The sequence below is a fragment of the Acinonyx jubatus genome, chromosome B2 (assembly GCF_027475565.1).
Source record: "Acinonyx jubatus isolate Ajub_Pintada_27869175 chromosome B2, VMU_Ajub_asm_v1.0, whole genome shotgun sequence".
In the NCBI taxonomy this organism is placed as follows: Eukaryota; Metazoa; Chordata; class Mammalia; order Carnivora; family Felidae; genus Acinonyx; species Acinonyx jubatus.
Window position 1 is genome coordinate 138,970,366 of NC_069385.1, and position 15,652 is coordinate 138,986,017.

The 15,652-nt window shown below is 42.7% G+C and overlaps 1 long non-coding RNA gene across 1 annotated transcript in view; it reads left to right on the forward strand.

Moving 5' to 3' along the window:
* Positions 1–10,148: 10,148 nt before the first annotated feature.
* Positions 10,149–15,652, forward strand: part of LOC128315703 (uncharacterized) — a 446,648-nt gene continuing 441,144 nt past the window's right edge. Inside the window, exons 1-2 of the long non-coding RNA XR_008298761.1 lie at positions 10,149–10,612; positions 11,059–11,131. This is a non-coding gene — a long non-coding RNA (uncharacterized LOC128315703). The remainder of the gene's footprint in view (positions 10,613–11,058; positions 11,132–15,652) is intronic.

Consider the following 15,652-nt stretch of genomic DNA (forward strand, 5'->3'; position numbering starts at 1 on the left):
TTATCTGCATAGCACTTGATATTTATAATATGCTTTTGTGCTTTTATGTACTTTAATGTGCTTTCATGACATGTAGCATACACATCCTGAAATTCATCTTGTTAGCTCCTCATTCTGTATGGGGTATGGCTTACATAGTCTGCTTATTCTGAACATCAGTCTTTTTCCTCGTAAAGTTTATTTTGAGAGAGAGCATGTGTGCATGAGTGGATGAGGGGCAGAGAGGGAGGGAGGGAGAGAACCCCAAGCAGGCTCTGCACGGTCAGCATAGAGCCTGATGTGGGGCTCGAACTCACGAACCATGAGATCATGACTTGAGGCGAGATCAAGAATTGGATGCTTAACTGACTGACTGAGCCACCCAGGTGCCCCTGGGCATCACAGTGTAACTGCAGAGTTTGCTTGATCGAGAAATTCAATTATAACAAAAGTGGGGCTCTTCTACCTGGAATTCCGTGAAGACAGTAGAAAATATCTGCCGAGCTCCAGGGACACATGGTAGAGGCTTAACCTGAGTTTTCCCACTTACCCTCTTTGAAACTATACAGAGAAAGAAGTTGAAGGAAAAAAATCCCCAGATTCCATTTTCAGTGCTTCTGGGAGACCCAGATATCTCTTAAAACTACAAATTACATGTTCTGCCAAAAGCAGCGGAGGCCAGTGGAAGCAGGCAAGAAGCTGCATGGTAAGTGGTGAAGGATGGTGAGGGTGGGTGGCATCAGCTGTGCTGAATTTTAGAAAGGCCAATTAAGTGTTCACTTCCAGAAGGGGAGGAGCCCATCCTCCGTGGCAACTGCAGTGAGCAAGGATGAATTCCGGATGACCAGCTTGTTCCAGTTGGCCTGGACCTTTCCTAGCTTGAGCACTAGAAGTCCCATATCTCAGGAACCTCCTCAATCCTGGGCAAACTGGGATGTTTTTCACCTTAGAGGAGATGGAACAGGGTGTGGGATGATGGCAAGGGCCTGAGGGCCACACAGATGGCAGACCCCAGGAAGTAGAAGCCAAAAGGATCGAACAAAAAGCGGGGCAGCTACCTTGGAAAAGAAGAGATGTGTCCTGCGTGGTGGTGGCTGGTGAAGACACTAGAAGATCACATGGGTAGAATCCATTCTGAACCTAAAGGGTAAAGAGAATGTGGTTGGACAGAAGCATCCTTTTTAAGTGAAATAGGCTGTTGCAACAGACTGTAACAGAAAAAGCCTATGAGTTGTAAAGCTTGGCAGACTGGAACTCCTTAGTCCTTCTCTCTACCCCCTCATAACCTTTGTAAAGAGCTGGTCCAGGAAAATTCAACTCATTCAAATATGAGTAACAACAAAAGTGTTGGAAGAGCATCTGTACAGAGATGGTATTGTGAAAAAGAATCAGAAAATTTTCTCTATAGACAAATGAAATGCACCAGAAAGCTATTGCCAAGAAACAGATAAAAATTTTAACGTAACAGTCCACGTATAAAAAACTGAATGGCGTAACAGTTATTAATGAAGGTATACAAAGCAGAAATGCAATGACTCAGGACTGGACCACAGGAGATGTTGAATGAAGGAAGATTTGAATTAGAGTTTGGCAGAAATCATGAAAGAAAAAACATTTTTTAGAAGTCACGACTAAATTAGAACACGAGTAGATCCCACTGAAAGCACAGTAGGGAAAAAAGTAGATATGAGAAAAGCAAATGAAGTGAACAAGACATATGAAAAGGAAAAAGATTAGAGACAAAATTATAAAAATAAAACACAGGCAAACATATACTATATGGGGTCCTCCTCTACCAACAAATAAACCAAAACAGGAGAACAAATATTTAAAAATTCAAGTGAACTTTTCTAAAAAAAAAAAAGATAAGGCATGAATCTACATATTTGAAGGGCTTACCATGTACCAGGGAAAACTTATTTAGAAAGGCCAGCATCAAGGCATATTCTTGAGGTGATGAAAGAGAGTATTTTGGGTGAACAGGTGAAAATCTCTAGTCACTTATGTGGAATGCAGCTGGACAGGCCTCAGACTCCCCTAAACAATCCCAGACAATGGTGGAGAATACTTACAAGATATTTATGGGAAGAAAGAATAAGGTGGAGATTTTACATATGGCCAAGATGTATCCGTAGAAACCCATTTTGAGAAAACAGAGGGTTAACATTCACCAACCAAACAACGCCCAGGGAAACTTTGGTTGAAAGGCTGGCCTTCAACGTTAAATGTATTTAATTGCAGATCTAAGTCCAAAGCAAAAGAGGGGACAACTTAAGGGGTAAAGTTTGAAATCAGTGGGGGAGATGTGGGACCCAGAATATACTGGAAGGGGCTGAACCTCGAATGGGGGTGAGGTACTATGTTCATTGTACCAAAGGGACAATGGGAAGAAGCTAATGGGATGCAGGAGGATGGTTTCTACTTTCTCTGTGAAGTACAAGTCTAGTCCATCCACTGAAAGTAGGGGGTCAGAACTGAAGTAGGGTGTCTACAGCATAGGGGAAAATGTTTGGAATAGAGTAGGAAATCAAGCTTCCAGAGAATCATGGTAGAAATGTGTAAGAGTTTTCTGTTTAAGGAAAACCTTTGATGAATCTGTTAAAGTGAACTATTTACCATGAGGTACTCGAATTACTCATCCTCTAAATTGGATATTGAGTACTATACAGAAGTTTAAGACAGATGTTAGTTATTTTGCACCTGTGGGCATAATGCTTTGCATGTTTTTTATGCAAATCCGTTCACTTAATTTCTTTTTTTTTTCTATATTACGACACACTGAGGGTAAGTAGAATCTTTCCAGTACTGTGCCCACTTCAGGTATTCATTCAGTAAGGCTTTGATTTTTTTTAAGGCTTTGATATTTTAATAAATAAAACATACCTATAATATCCTGCTTAATATTTTCTTTAAATTTTTTAAAAAAATGTTTATTTGTATTCGAGAACAGGGGAGGGTCAGAGACAGACACAGAATCTGAAGCAGGCTCCAGACTCTGAGTTGTCAGCACAGAGCCCGATGTGGGGCTCGAACTCATCAGCCATAAGATCATGACCTGAGCTGAAATCAGACACCTTATCCAACTGAGCCACCCAGGTGCCCCCTCTGCTTAATATTTTCTAACACTCATTTCTAAGGATCCACATAAAATGATTAATTTTAATCATTGAATTTTCAGATTCTAAAAAGGCAAAACTTCAATTTCAAGTTCCTGGTGAAGCTTAGGATAAAAATTACAGTGAAATTTATACATGTTAAGCTGCATACATTTCTGATTCAATAGGTAAAGTTGTAATAGGTGCCAATATCCCTCACCCAGAAAGTCTGATGAAGTTTTAAATAAAATAAAAAACCATATATGGAAGAGTATATGAACACTGTGTTCGTAAGTCATGTTGCAAATGGCCCAAACAAACAAGGAGTCAATAGCGGATATGAATTGAAAAAGTCAACTTGTCTAGTTATTCTGGGATTGTTAAATAATCAAGCACCACAGAGCTATAAGGCTGTACTAACCAAAGGTGAGAATAAACATTCTCTTCTCTGGGAACTTTAAATGAGCAATAGTTGAACTTCTTGCTTCTTGGTATGGCCACTATAGCATTTCTTTGCAAGTCTTCCTTACCAGTTTCCTATTGACCCAAAGATACTCTCTCAGTCCTCCTGAAACTAAACGAGCATATACTTGACACTGTTTTCCCTACAAGATTTGAGAAGTATACTTTTTATTTATTGTTAATTTACGGTCATTATCCAAATATGTTTGCCATTTTGTATGAAAGAAGACATCCGAGAATTAACATCAAAAATACTATGGTTACCAAATTGTTAGTTGCAGAAGTAAAAGGAAGGTTGAGGTGTTGAAAAGTAAGCCAAAGAGGAAAGAATTGAAAAAAGTTTGGATGCTGTATTCATTATATAATTTTTCTCAAGGTGAAGACAACTTCAGAACATAATATGCTTTGGCATGGAATGATTGAGTCTAAAAGTAAAAAGGGTAGTCTAATTCAACATGGGAGAACCATTCCACCTTGACATTTTATTCTTTTAGGAGTGTCCCAGATCCACTGGCCACAGTTTTAACCACTGAGTGTTTGGGGGGAATGAGACTGTGATGTAGTTGAAAAAGGAGAAACTTTGGAATCAATCAGACTGGACCCCAATTCTCACTGTGGTATTAACTAACTGTGGGACCAGAATATAACCATGCCTTCTTTCTAGGATTGTTATTAAATATTAGCAATAATGTGAGTAAAGTACTTAGCAGAGTGCTGGGCACATAGCAAATGTGTGATGAATGGTAGCTATATTTATCATTACGATTTCATAGCAAGAAGTTTTATTAGGGTTAAAAATCTCAGAGTAACAAAACATCCACAAATCTCACACAGCCATCTGTTTCGAGCAACATTCATACGATGAAACTCTAGCTCACTGAAATGATTTGGATTCCCTCTTAAAACTCACCATAATGAGATTTGGCCTGCACCAGAGAAAAGCCATTAATGACCTAATTGTCAAATCCAGTAGCCTGTTTTCAGTCATGTTCTTATTTATTTCCTCTGTGGCATGGGGTGCTATTGACTATTCTTATCTTAATTCATGCACTTGGATTCCTTAGCAATGCTGTCTGCTGATCCTTCTCTTGTTTCAGACTCCTTTCCTGGGATTAGGACTTGGTAGGGACCTTTCCTCCACTGACTGATCTCCTCTTTGAAGACTTCCCTTAAGTTCACCAGGCAGAGTCGATGGAGTTCAGCAGATCTTTGTTCAGTACCTAGTGTAGACTTGTCCCTCTTCCAGGTATTGGGGGACAAGGACAAATGAAATTGGAGGTGGTAGATGTTCCCAGCATTCGCCATATTGAAATCTTCTTCCTGAGTACATAGCAGGTTATGTTGCTGAGCCCCCTGTGGGACATGGGGCTGCGTAACTAGTTCTAGTCATGAGATGTGAATGCAATTCATGGGTTGAGGCATTTAAGAGCCAGTACACTACTTCCTTGCTCTCTCTTCCCATGGTGCTGTGACCCAGGAAATGAGGAAATGAGGTGTTGACCCGACAGTATTTCACAGTGGAGGTAGCCTGGGCCTGTGATTGCCAGATAGAGGGAATTCCTGCCAATGTGCCTCAGACTTTGTATGATCGAGAAGAAAACCTGTATTAAGCTACTGAAATCTGTTGTTACACCCCATCCTATCCTAAATCACTACAGTGTGATATACTTGGAGGAAATGGGTATGTGTATATAGACAGATGCTACAAAGATGTGCAAATCACACAGGATGCTTTTTGGAGCATTAAAGAAGGGACCTTGAACCCATTCTGAGTGGGGAGTGCTTAAGGAAGCGGTTCTAATTCATCTCTTCCCAGAGTGGACAGATTGGTCTTCATTAAGAGAGGAGGCACCTTCCTCCACTGAATCCGGACAGACCCAGATGGAAGAGAAACAGCTGTAGACTATTTAATAGATGTTGCATCAGAAGATTTAAGGAATTCACCAGCGTGTTTTCTTGGTGAAGTAAGAGAGGGTTTCTGCTATGCATTCGAGCAGGGTCCACAAACTATCTGCAAGGCTACATAGCCGATAGTTTAGACGTTAGCCTCCGTCACAACTACTCAGTTCTGCCATTCTAGTGGGAAAGCCATCATACATGTAACTGTAAGCAAATTCTCGGTTCCAAAAGAATCTTTATTTGCAAAAGAGGTGGCAGGCTGGAGCTGGGCTGTGAGTTTGCTGTTCCTTGTGTTCGAAAGTTGAGGCCTGGGCTACAGTTGGGTAACACTGAAGCGAATATTGGGTGTTTGCTGCAGTTCTTTGCAGGAACTAGGAGGTGGTGAGCCTTGGTGGGTGACAACAGCATAAAGGGGGATCCGAGGGTGTAAGTGACACCAGAAAGATGCTGGCTGTAGCCCCATTTGTATTGTTTTGCCAGTTTTGGACACAACGCTGTGGTTGTCCCAGGATATCTCGGTGCAGAGAGTCTGAGTTCTCCCTTCTCTGGGATCTGAAAGCATTGCTTACATTTCTGGCTAAACCTGGAGTGTGGACATTTTGGAGGCAAGGTCCTTGTCTTGTTTATGTTTGCAAGAGCCTGATTTTCCTCAGTTTCTAGCCAAGGGCCCCATTCTTTAGCCGTGGGCATTTGCTCCTCACCTTGCTGCAACTCAGTGAGCACCCTCTCCCAGACCTGAGTCCCCGCTGCCAGGCCCGTCTCCCTTCGTGTTGAATCCATCCGGACCCGTCTCATACTTTGAGGACTGGTGAGTAATGCAGTGACTGTTAGCCGGTCAGAGGACTGAAGTCATGCGGCAATTACGGCTTCACACACACGCAGCCACTGTTTTATCTGTTTCCCCCACCCCATCTTCCTGTCTTTGGAACAAAAAAATTCTCTGACTTCACATGGCCAACACAGCTGTCCGACTGGCTACAAACACAGAAGTGAATGAAGTCAGCGAGAGGATGAGTCACAGCACAACAGTGTCCTTTACACCCCCTGCCTCCCCACCCCCTGCCTCCTCCTGGCTGGGATTTACTGCTTGGGAAGGAGCCATGTGCCACAGCTCCAAGGACACTGTGCAAGGAAGCGCCTTTCGGAGGAGGAAGTAACTCCCTTGGCCAATTGGTTGTTCACTCCTGGTCCCACCTAGTTGAATAACATCATTTGGATCTAATGAGGAAATGGCAGGATCCAACAGGGCATAGACCATTGGCTGAGTGGCTTGGTGGTATTTATATATTTTCTAGAAAAAGGACACATAACATACAATTCAAGGCCCAAATGCACGGAGTTCGGTTACAGCCTAATAGGGTTTCCTGAGTCCTGACACAGAGCGAACCTTCTAACCAGGAAAGCTCATAGGAACCAATGGTAATCTTATTTCCTGTTGCTGTTGTCCATCCTAGTTCATGAAACCTTATGAAAATGCAGGGCAGATGGCACCATCTGATGAGCTAAATTCAGGCTGTGAACATTTATCATGATCAGTGTTTTATCTGGATCGATGTTACGTGGGTTTCAAATCTACAACCAATAATGATATCACTGATAGTATTTTTTTTTAACGGTTATTTATTTTGAGAGAGGGAGAGAGCATGAGTTGGGGAAGGGCAGAGTGGGAGGGAGAGAATGTCAAGCAGGCTCCGTGCTGTTAGTGTAGAGCCTGACACAGGGCTAGAACCCACAAACCGTGAGATCATGGCCTGAGCTGAAACCAAGAGTTGGTGGCTTAACCAGCTGAGCCACCTGGGGGTCTCTGACTGATAATATCAATGAACAGGTTTGCTCACTGTGATTTGTACCCTTCTGTTATGCATTTGTCCTGTCTTGAGGATAATGCTATTCAGAATACGGCAGGCTTAGAAATTTGTCTCCATTCTCATGTTGACTGTGTTTCTGCTTTTCATGCCCTCAGCCAACCTTCTGGAGCCATTACTTTTGTATCTCTCTCAAAGTTCTCTTTCCTTGTCTTTGTAATAAGCCTCCCAGCAGACTGCTCTTGGCTTCTCAGACCGAGAAGGAGACGGACAGACAAGGCTGATGCTGGAGGAGCAGCTGCTGATTCTCCTTGGTGCCAAGGCTTGGCAGCAGGTTCCTGGGGAAGCGGTAGGCACCTGGTTCGCACAGGACCGGCACAGCTGGTCCAGCCTTTGACTGGCAGAGCGTGGCTTCCTTCGTCACCAAAGTGACTGGCCTGTGATCTCGCCACAGCCTGCTGAAGCCGAGAGGGACGCAGTGAAAGCGGTACACCTCAGCGGAGCAGGTGCAAGTCACATCTCACTAATGAACAGTGGGCACTTTGCACACAGGGAGGCTTTGATCTGAGAGCTAAAAGGCCCTTCTGTTGGACAGGATGTTGGCCGAGGCAGGAAGCCGTGAGAGGCCCCGGTAAGGATCCTTTATGCAAAGAAGTCCTGCAGCGGCCGTCATCAGCTCATGCTTGCAGACTTAAACACTCCCAATCTCAGAGACCTCTTTGGGAGAAAGCAGTGAGTTTGTGGAGGCTTTTAGTTGATTCTATATTAGGACCATCCCCAAGATGAATAAAACATTTCTTCTACATTAAGCTTAAGGCTGTCTTCCACCCATGGGTTTCTGTTCCCCCTCATGGGTTTATACGGAACAGTTTGACTTGAGGAGGAGGGTGGCCATGTGAGAATATTCCATATATTTGGAGATCAGTCTCCTGTCTTCCGGGAAACATTAATAGGGTATCTTTTAATAAATTAAAAATAAATTTATAAGTAATAAGATGAATGGCTATCTTCGTGTACGTGTGCATTCCTCCTGCACAGCGACCTCAAAGGCTCTATGCAAATCTCTCTTCCCCTACAAAATCAGAATTGCAGTGTGGTTTTTGTTTTTTTTGTTTGTTTTTTTTTTATGTTGCAAAAGACCTTGGAGATCATCCTTTCTAAGCCTTCATTTCACATCTTGGGCAATGGAGGCTGACAGAAGTAAAGTCACACAGTAGTTCAGCGCTGAGATGTGGCACCCCGAGCCGGTCGGGGGCTTGTCCCTCTGTGTCACATTGCCTGATGATGTCTGCGGTCGCGTGCGGGGGAGATGAGTCTGTGCTTGGTGAGGTGTCAACTGTCCATCCCCCCGTAAGTCCATAGGACTTGTACCTTCTTACCTTCCTTTCCCCACAGCCTGTCCTCAGAGGGTGACCTGATGGGAGAATTTTGTGAGTTTCAGCCAAGGTATTTCCACTCTTGTATCTGCATTCTTTCTTCTCAGTTTTCACTGGGGGAGTACAGAGAGCTGTGCGAAGGTTGGAGGCTTCTTAAAGCACAGGAGGGAGGGGCAGTTAGGAAGCGGGTAAGGAGGGAATGCTCGTATGAAGTCTCCTTGGGGCTAGGACTGGGGTATCTCCGAGTCTGTAAGGATGTGTTTGGTACAGCCAGTGTCAGGAGCATATTCTCTCCATGTGAACACTATGGAACTACTGATGTTAGGAGACAGGAACCTTCAAGAAAGAAAAAAGCACAAGCAAATTATTGCTTAAAAGCTTAGATATGCCAGGAATCAGGTGGGGTTCACAGCAATAAAAATATGAGATGGTCACTGTCCCTAGACTAATGTAACAGGACAGTGTGGGTAGAGAGTAGACACTGCCCCTGAACTCACTGCATATTAGGCCCCAGGAGGAGACTACCTACCTGGGCATGTGCATTTGAGAGAAGGGACAGAAGCATGAGAAGAGGGGTGGGAGCACTTCGTAGGAAGGGGTGTTGGAAAATCCATGAAGGGACAGTAAGGAGACATGAGTTCAAAGCCTAATGTGGAAGGGCATTGGGCCATGCCAGCAAGGCTCCTGGGTTCCTGGTAAGGTTTTCTTTATAGTCATTTTTGGTTAGGCTCAGACCAAGTGGGAATATCATGTTTCAAAGAGACAAACATCACTGTTTTCAAACTCTTGTTTTCACTCTTGGATCAGAAGCTTGTTTGGAGGTAGATACTGGACAGCAGGTTAACTGACTCTAGTGGTTACCGTGTTGTGGGGAGATGCCCCTAATAGGCTTCCTTGCCTTTGAGGACTGGCTCAGGAGGGCTCAGAAAGGGTCAAAGCTGGGGCAGTCAGACCTCTGAGAATTCAACTGAACAAGGCTAGGAAAAGCAGAGACAGATACTGCAGATCTTGGCAATGCTGTATTTCCCTCGTCGTCCTCCTCTAAGCTTAACAATGTTTACCTGTCCTGTGTACCATACTATCCAGACCTGGCTGTTCTGGAGCTAATCAATTAACTTTGTGGGAATATGTGGCTAACGAATCCACGTCACAATCAGAAAGTGGATTGGCGTGGACGCGAGAATAGGCAAGACAGGTCAATTTACTCAAAGGGATAGGGAAGTTGAATATCAGGTGTGTGTTGTGTGGGGGGCAGGGAAGGGAGAGAGAATTAACCAACTTGAAACACTGTCCTATAGGAAATGGAGTTCTAAGGTTGAGGATCTCTTACACACCCTTTGTTCTGTGTCTGTCCCTTGAAGCTCCTACCGTTCTCTCCACCACTGTCAGAAAATCCTTGTCCTCCCAGTGGCCTGCTGTCTATATGGTCTTCCCCATTGCTAAGGATTTTCAATAGTATTCTTTAAAAAAATTTTTTTTTAATGTTTATTTATTTTTGAGAGGGAGGGAGGGAGGGAGAAAGTGAGCTCCAGCAGGAGAGGGGCAGAGAAACAGGGAGACACAGAATCCTAAGCAGACTCTAGGCTCTGAGCTGTCAGCCCAGGGCCCAAAGTGGGGCTCGAACCCACAGACTGCAAGATCATGACCTGAGCTGAAATCAGACACTTCGTTGACTGAGCCACCCAGGTACCCCAAGGGTATTCTACTCCTCAACCTTATGTTCCCTAATCAATTACATTTGAATCAGCAGATGATGTATATTTTTTCCTTCTCTCTCTCTCTCTCTTGTTTGGTTGGAACTTGTCTTTTTGAATTCAGTTGGCATTTGCTTCCATGTTTTGAAAAAGTTTTGGAGACTGTAATCCTTCCCTTTGCTATTTTTAACGCTTTAAAGTGTATACAGTTGAGTCAACAGTGACTGTTCAGTTTTGCTGCTTGCTATTTTTGGTTTGAACTTTGCACTTCATACTAAACCTTGGCCGTGGATTTGGGCCTTGTAAGTACGAAATGTCGGTGCTTTACCTATTGGTGGACCCCACGCATTGTTTTCCCAGAGTCTAAGGTGATGAACGTGGATTCTTTTTCTTCGGGCTTTTCTCAGGAGGGTTTAGAGGGATGTGAGCTGGTGTTTAGATTTACTCACACATTTCACTGTGCTTCCTCTTAAAATTTCCATTTCAGATTTCTCCTACCATTTAACATTTACTTTCCCCACTATTTTTTTGGTCTCTTTCATAATTCTTGTATTTATTCTTGCTTTGGTATGGTTGGAAAGTGTGCACTGGGATTTCAACTTTTATCCTTGTTTTGCTATTTGTATTTTTACTTTGTTGCAATCCCAAATTGCATAAATGCCTATTGCTACCCTTAGGATATACATTTAGAAAGCATTTAGATTTACTTATTTGCTCATTTCTTCTTTTACTTTTTTTTTTTCATCAGAGAACCCACGGGTTCAAATGAACAAGCAGATGGAGGTCCCCAAAAGGCTTTGTCATCCATTTGTGACTCTCTGGTTAGTTTCTCACTTGTTTTTCTTTTGGCGTGGGTCTCCCTGATAGAGAGTTTGGGGGCAATTGGAGAAGAACCTCAGAATCCATCACATGGTGCAAATAAAATCCCAGGAAGAACATGTCTCCATTTTGCGGTGAGGCGGAGACTGGTAGAGACAGGCAAGGAGGGAAGGGTCCCTTTTGCCTACCCACTAGCTCTGGCCTCATGTACTACATACAATTGTCCTCAGCTTTGTGGATCCTGGAACTTCCTCGGAAGCCAGGAAGCATTTATTGTCTGTCCCTCTCCTGTTAATTGGAATGTGGTCTGTGTTCGAGTCTCCACTCAGCTTAAAGTCTTTTTAAAGGTAAAGTTGGTCTCCATACTCCCCAGCATCTAGCACAGCACAGAGTCCGGAATGTAACTTCGCTGACCAAATAGGTAAATGCATATTTTTCCCCAGTGCTCTATATGGTAAGCATTCAGTACCTGTTTACTAACAGCTACTAATAACATATTTAAAAATCGCTGGCCACCAATAGCTCCACACTGTTTTGATCCATGTGAAACCTATCCATTTGTCTCTTGCTTATATCTAATTTGTGATTTTGTCTTTTGGAAGCGAATATTTAAAAAATTTGGAGTCATTGAGGTTTAATTTTGTTGTTTTTTAAACAGAGCTTATGAGAACTGGGTGGTAAGGATAGTTAATGCATTGAGTATGTGTTTACTAACAAACCTGGCTGGGATGAATATTAGCTCTGAGACGGTGAAGGAGAAGGATGGGGAATTGTGTTTATCTGATCTGTGCAGACAATCAGCTTCCCTTGAAATTTTCTCCTATGTGGTCCTTTACATTGATCAGAAAACAAAGTGGCTCATGGCTACATTTCTATTTTACTTTGTTCTGTGTAGACGCAGGAAAGGTACTGCTTTCCCATCTCAATGGCAGATCATTCAGACTAGCCTGGTGTTACCCTTGGTAATACAATGATTACTTGAATATAAAATCATAATAGGATGAATACTTGAGCTGAAGCCCCCAAGAACTAATTATTTGCTCAAATCTAGAAGGGGTAAAATTCAGTGCTTCGAGCATTTCTGTTAGATAATATTCCTGCATATAAAATGCTGGTGTAGCTATTCTTTAAAAAATTTTTTTTTAATGTTTGTTTATTTTTGAGAGACAGACAGAGGGAGACACAGAATCTGAAGCAGGCTCCAGGCTCTGAGCTGTCAGCACAGAGCCCGATGTGGGACTTGAACCCACCAACCGTGAGATCATGACCAAAGTTGGATGCTTAACTGATTGAGCCACCCAGGTGCCCCTGTTCTTATCTTTTAGTATATGTGCCTCTCCTTCCTTTCTCTGTAACCCTTCCCCAATTAAGTACTATTTTGAGCAAAGCGTGAAACATGTCATCTTGGGTCACTTGAAAATTAAATTTCAAATTACATTAGTAGGAATATCTGCAGAAATTTGGGTTTGGGAATGACAGGGAATGAACAAGTACAATGAGTATCTGGCACATGGTAGCTGCCTAATAGCCATCAGCTTAATAAATGGGATACCAAACACACAGAAACAAAGACAATGATACAGAAGTGTACATGTGGATGGAGTTTGCATCCATCCATGGATGGATCACATGGCACTAAGGAATGAAGGTGACAAAATGCCACGTGTTGAAAGGCCTGGCAAATCGAGGCAGTCTGTCCTCCTGAAACTCAGAACCCGGAACTTTTGAGAACATACCAGAGCTAACTGGAAGCGATATGAAGTCTAAGAGGTGGTCGTGTGCAAATGACGCACTGGTTGCAAGATCTTATTCGTGTCTTTTGGTCAAGCTTTTATTTTTCTTTATGTTAAATGCTTTATACTCTTGAGTTTTGGGAAAGTAATATTTTTCAGGACAAAGAGCGCTGGAACTAAAACTTAACCGAAGATCCTCTTAATTTTCCAATTTTTTCCTTGTGCTCACACATCGCATGTAGGCTTTCCAACCCCCCTGCCCCACCTTTTTCATGGTTTAGTCATTTAGAAGTCAAGTGAAAAACAAACTTTTTTTTCTTCCCCGGGGAAAGGAGTGAACCCCTCATTCCAATGTTGTGTTTCTTTGTTTGACTTAGTGGAAGACGCTCTCATTTTCCTGCCATCCACTGGGTGTGCTCATTCAGAATTAATCCACAACGTTACCAAATAACAAGCATCCTCATTATAATTGTAGAGGACTAGAGAGAAAAATTGGGTCTTGACCTTGTGCCCCAAGGACCAATGAAGTCGCAGTCACTTAGAGATCTGGAGTCAAAGGCTCCCCATTTAAAATGCCCGCATCTAATTCTTTAGAGTTCCGCTTCGTATCATTAGTGGAGTCTTCCTGCCCTGTCTCGAGAGACAGAGACCAGCTCTTAAGCAGCATTTGTTCTAATTGCCTTGTTTGTATTAACATCCCCAGAACTTTAATTTAACTTGTTTGGGAAGGTTTCTTTTACTTTGTTCTACCTCTGGCTCCCCCAAATGATTTGACCTTCTGTTGCCCATCGCTCCTTTCTGGACTTGGCCTTTCTCTGTGACTTGGCTCTGAGGAGTTTTCAGCTCTGGCTGCAGAACACCATAAAAAATGGATGGAAATATTTAGAATGGGTTTTCCATTCACCCACCTCGCTTCCCTCTTTCAAGCATGACTATTTTTCCTGTCTATGCCCTGAGCCTTCTCTCTGTGCCTTTGCTCAGGAGGCTAACTCTACCTCCAAGGTCTCCCAGCCCTCCCAGCCCCGACCGTTTACATTTCTAAGCATTCTTCAGTAGTTCACCTTCCATGAAATCCTTCTGAATTCTCGCAGCTGGAGACACCATCCCTCCTCGGAACTCGAATGGCTATCTATGCCATGCCGCCTCAGGGTGGTCACTGTGCACTTTGGTGTGTTACCCTCATTGAGTTTTGGGATTTAGATCCCAGTATTCCTGGGCTTTAAGCTTTTTTGGAGGCTGTGCTTGGCTTCCTTCATGGTTTCCAACCAAGAGCCCTCTTTAGAGAAGTTTCTCAAAGAGGTTTATTAAAGGAAGACATCATTACACCTTGGAGTAAAGTGATCTCTTTGGTAGACTAAATTTTTTTTCTAATTTTTCAGTTGGATCTTGAAGTTACATTGACACAGCCAACTTCTAATGCAGGATAATCTCCAGGTCTTCCCAAGATAGGATCTGTAAACTACCCAGATCCCAAGTAGAAAGACACACAGGTGTATTTGTAGGTGCATGTTTGTGCTCGGGGAGAAATCGGAGTTGACGTTTTGGTAAAACTGGTTCAAAAGTAACAAGCTCCTAGCGTGTGTGGCCTATTATTTTATGCAAAGTATTTTGTGTCTTGGAAGGATTGTCTTGGTGTTCTCTGAAACTTGAGACCTAGATCACCCCTCTATGTTTGGCTTCAGTTCAAATTTCCTAGAGTTACAGCTCAGTCCCTCAGGTGCTGACTCAACCACCACTGTTCACTCAAGTTAAATTTTCTGGCACCTGCATATATATTGTAGCTTTTTTTCTCTTTGGTCTCTGAAGAACACATTTTCACATCAGAGAAGGACTTTGTCCAATTGCTTTGCCCTCAGTGCTTACTAATTCCAAAGTAATTTTATAGCCGATGGAAATAGTTCTACAGCCTTGGAGTTAAATTTAATTGTAGTTTCACAAATTTCCAATGAAATTCTGCTTTCCTCTTTGGGAAAGAAGGGATCTTTATGTCACAATCCCGTCTAACATATTACTAAAGCGGCAGTAGTAAATTTAGATGTGAAGAAATTCTATTCAGAAAAGCTGCCCACTGCACATAACAAAGTTATTTGTGAAAAGAAAATCCAGAGACCTAAGGCACAGACCCTGCCCTCAAGGCATCAAGAGATATTTAAGAAAATTGATGCTGTACCGTGTCTTAAAGGAATATAATGCTGGTATTCTAAAGAAAATACAAAACAGAGTATTTAGTAGTCTCACAAGAATATTGTCACAGTTAGTGAGACAATGTGCTTAAAAAACAGATACCCTGATAAAAGTGCAGATTTCTGTTGAATGGAGACATCAGTGGTGTTGCAGTATAGGGCTGTGTGCAATACAGGAGTTTTTGGAGACGGGGCATTTGGAGCACTGGCTGGCACATGTTAACTAGTCTTACATGCCAGTTATTTTCATTGACTACTTTTCATCTCTAGGAGCTATTGCAAAGCTCTTTACAAATGGTTGCTGCATTGCCACCATTTCTTCAGTAAGAAGACGACCCTGGTGATAGTCATTCCAAGTACATAAAATATGTGACCGTGAAGAATTATGCCCCCAGAGCTGTAATGTTATCACAGATTCTTAACACTTCATTATGTGTTCACTATGGCTTAACCAAAGGAAGAAAACTGTAGTATCACACATGAATTCTTCACACTATGAATGTTTGATGAGCTTTCAAGGACACATGTAAATTCAGCGGCTCTTGGATGCCACACAGTGCTGAACCAGGCCAGTTGACCCCCAGATCCCTGTATACGTTGCCATATA